This window comes from Cryptomeria japonica, chromosome 9 (genome assembly GCF_030272615.1).
Source record: "Cryptomeria japonica chromosome 9, Sugi_1.0, whole genome shotgun sequence".
In the NCBI taxonomy this organism is placed as follows: domain Eukaryota; kingdom Viridiplantae; phylum Streptophyta; class Pinopsida; order Cupressales; family Cupressaceae; genus Cryptomeria; species Cryptomeria japonica.
In genome coordinates, this window is record NC_081413.1 from 720835790 (window position 1) to 720840344 (window position 4555).

Below are 4555 nucleotides of genomic sequence, written 5' to 3' on the forward strand. Positions count from 1 at the left end.
ATTCATAAATGGAGTGTACAAAATCAAGGGAAAGAATGGTGAACTGATGTCTACCAGTATGTAGACCAAAGGTAACCTATTTCAGCTAAATGCTAATGTCAGTACATGTCTTATGGCTAAGTTTGAGGATAGCTGGATATGGAATAGGAGACTCTGCCATGTAATATTTGACAATATTGTGAAGGCCAATAAGATCAAGGCAGTTAGAGGATTGCCTATGCTGAGCAAACTGGAAAATCCTTTGTGCAGAGAGTGTCAACTAGGGAAAATGTCTTCCTCAACCTTCAAAGGTAAACCTTTCACTGTAGACAATTTACTTGATCTTGTGCATACTGATTTGTGTGGTCCTATGAAAACTAGGAGTGTGCAGGGAGATAGGTATTTTATGATTCTTACTGATGATTGCTCAAGAATGATGTGGGTCACATTCTTGAAGGAAAAATATGAAGCTTTTGGAAAGTTCAAAGCCTTCAGAGCACTTGTAGAAAAAGAAAGCGGTAAGAGGAGTAAGTTCTTAAGAAATGATCAAGGAGGAGAATTAACTTCCGGTGAATTCAACCAATACTATGAAGATAATGGCATCAAGAGACAACTGTCTGCCCCTGGACTCCACAACAGAATAGCCTAGCAGAAAGAAACAACCGGACTGTGGTTGAAGCAGCTAGAACTATGTTGATCCAAGGAAAGGTTGCTCACACCTTTTGGAGAGAAGCGGTGAAAACTGTAGTCTACACATTGAACCGGGTACTTATAAAAAAGGGCAAGGACAAAACACCTTATGAGTATTGGACCGGTAAGACACCAATGGTAAGCTACTTCAAAGTGTTTGGTAGTAGATGTTATATCAAGAGGAGTGAACATCAGAGCAAGTTTGATGCTAAATGTGATGAGGGAATATTCCTAGGGTATTCCACAAAGAGCAAAGCTCTCAAATGTTTCAACAATAGGACTTAGAGAATTGTTGAAAGCATCAATGTTAGAGTTGATGAAACCTCTGAGAAATCTGACGAAACTGATAGTGAGCAAGTAGGAGATGAACCGGTAGTAACCTTCTGGGAACCGGTTGCAAAACAACCAAGCACCAGTAATAGTGCTCCTACACCGGTAGATGCTGATACTGATGGAGATGAGGATGAAGAAGAAAAGCAAGAGGAAACAACTAAGATCATTCCTAGGTATGTAAAGTTGAATCATGATCCAAAGTAGATCATAGGAGACAAGGATGCAAGAATTATCACAAGAAGAAAGATCAGAGAAAACTCATACATGATCTCTGAATTTGAGCCTAAAACATTCAGAGAGGCACATAAAGATGAAGACTGGATCAAGGCAATGGAAGAGGAACTTGACCAGATAGAAAAGAATGGTACATGGTCTTTGGTACCCAGACCGGAGCATAAAAATGTCATTGGCACCAAATGGGTTTTCAGAAATAAGTTGAATGAAGATGGCTTAGTGGTTAGAAACAAAGCCAAATTGGTGTGTAAAGGATATGCCCAAGAAGGAGGAGAAGACTATGGAGAAACCTTTGCTCCAGTAGCCAGATTGGAAGGATTTCGTATGCTTCTTGCATATGTAGAATTCAAGGGATTCAAAGTATATCAAATGGATGTAAAGTCTGCATTCCTGAATGGAATACTAGAAGAGGAGGTGTATATAGAGCAACCAAATGGGTTTGCCCTATCAGAAGATAGTGACATGGTGTGTAGGCTACATAAGGCCTTGTATGGACTAAAGCAGGCACCTAGAGCATGGTATGAACACTTGCACTCCCATCTTGTGAAGATTGGATTTGAGAGAACAAGTGAGGATAGTAATATCTACTTGAAGTCAGAAGGAGATCAGATTCTGATCCGTGAGGTATTTGTTGATGACATAATCTTTGGAGGAGATGACAAGATGAGTCATGATTTTGTAGATGAGATGAAAAAGGAGTTTGAGATGTCACTTATAGGGGAGATTAAGTTCTCCATTGGACTGTAGATTCAACAAATGAAAGATGGAATCTTTATCACTTAGTCCAAATATGTCAAAGAGGTGTTGAAGACCTTTGGCATGGAAGACAACAAACTGGTTGGTACACCGATGGTGAACTGTTGTAAATTATCCAAAGAGGATGACTCAGGGTTGGTAAATGAGAAGGAATACCGATCAATGACAAGTAAATTGCACTATGTAGTACATAGCAGATCGGACATTGCACATGCACTGGGCATTGCTGCACAGTTCCAGAAAAGCCCACGAGAATCCCACTTGGTAGCAGTAAAGCAGATTCTGAGATATATGAAGGGAACTATTGACTATGGATTATGGTATCCATACAGTAATGATTTCAACCTGAAAGTGTTTACAGATGTTGACTGGGCTGGTAATGTGGATGACCAAAAGAGCACAACCGGTGGTGCATTATTTCTTGGTGGAAGACTAGTCTCATGGATAAGTAAGAAACAGAGCTGTATCTCTCAGTCTACAGCAGAAGCGGAGTATGTTGCAGCATTTATGAACTGCACCCAAATAATTTGGATGAAGCATGTATTAAATGGCTTCAAAGTTCATGTATTTGAACTAGTAAGTATATTTTGTGACAACACAAGTGCAATTAACATCTCCAAGAATCTGGTTTTACATTCTAGAACCAAGCACTTTGAGCTTAAATATCATTTCTTAAGGGAAAAGGTTCAGAACAAAGAAGTTTTACTGGAACATGTTTCCAATAAGGAGTAGTTAGCAGACATATCAACCAAGCCTCTACTGAAGGCTACCTTTACCTATTTGAGAGGTGAATTAGGGGTACTGCCTCTTCAAGAGGTGAACTAAAGGTGTGTGCCCCACATCAGTCAGGACTTACATTGATATATTTTTTCTCAAGATTGGTGTGTTGAAGGATGCTACTCCTTAAGGGGAGTAGCATAGTAGAACATAGATGCTTATGCCTTCACTTTGGCATTGTTTTCAAAGGGGGAGAAGATGTGAAGCGGAGAAGATATCTGCAGTATTGGGGGAGAAGATGTGAAGCTTAGAGATATCTTTGTATATTGCCATCAATGCCAAAGGGGGAGATTGTTGGCATATGTGTAGAGTATGTTGACATGATGATATTGTATGTTATCATTGATGTCAATATGATGAAGAGTGAACCAGTATATTGAAGTAAGCACTTGCAAGAGAACCGGTATATGTGAAAAAGTGAAGCGGTATGGCTGTCCAAGTGAACCGGTATGTTGAAATGTGAACCGGTATATGTGAAAAAGTGAAGCGGTATGTTTGTCCAAGTGAACTGGTATGTTGGAATGTGAACCGATATATGGAATTTTTTGTATTAAGGTTTCATATGGTATGACTACCGGTTGGTAGTCTTAGCTTCAGGGTTTTCGATTGAAGTGTTCTATGCCTATGTGATTCAACCGATGACATTGTGTGATGTGTTAGCATTGTAATGAAGAATAGATTGTGTTGCCACGTAGGCCTTGTGCGCGTGAAGGATCTTGCATGAAGGAGATTGATCCTATCTACCTCGGGAATGTGCGAAGTCTCTGCAAATGGTGGAGAATGCGTGATGGGTTATTGCCTCCAAGAAGTGGTGAAGAACGAACGATGGAGAATGTCTTGAGATCTATTCAAGACCGTTGTATTCAAAGAAAAGTGTTCAATGGTCAGTATTAAACCGACTGAATTTCTCAACCTAAATGTTTAGGGTTTAGGGTTTATGCTACCGACCTATCTGTTTCCTATAAGGTTGATGTTGTTTTTCATGTTGAGGTTGTTGGCAAATGTTGTGTGTGTATCTAAGTGCAAAGATACATTATTCTTGCCAGACCAGATATGAGAATAGAAACCTGTAGAGTGTGAGTGCAGAAGGAAGAAACTAAAGCGGATCTGCATTGGCATTGAATGCTGTTACCAGATCATTGTAATACTTGTTGACCTCCAACCACTTCAACAGTTGGAAAATCCCTTAACATGGTAGATTTAGCTGGCTTGTTGTAAATCCTTTAACAGGGTGACTCAAAATCATTGAGTTCTAGAAATCCTCTAACAAGGTAACCTTTAATAGGGTTTAACCCTTAACCGGGTATGTTAGCTATCCCTTAACTGGGTGATCCCTAGTAGGATCGGTTCCTAATAGAACCTATTGTAAAGTCTTTAACCAAATTAGGCTCCTAATAGAGCGGACTTCAAAAGGGTTCAAAGAACAACTTGTGGGTATTCATCCCCACCATGGTTTTTCCCTGTTGGGTTTCCACATGAAAAATATGTGTGTTATGTGTGATGCTTTTCATATGATGCTTTTTTATTCTCTGTTAAGCGGTAAAGCATGTTGAACTTGTAAGTCTTTATATTTTTGTTAAAGTATTGCTAGTGTATGCATATGGGTGAAGTGGAAATAAGATGTTAGATTGTGTGGAAGCTGAGTTACCAGTTTATGTCTTTCACTATGTTTAACGAGTAGTAATTTGGTTCAGATCAATGTTATTGCTTTCGAGTCAAAGTGCAGGATTCTCAGTCAAACTGGTTCAAGGAAAAGTGTTTTTATCAGTACTGATTCACCCCCCCC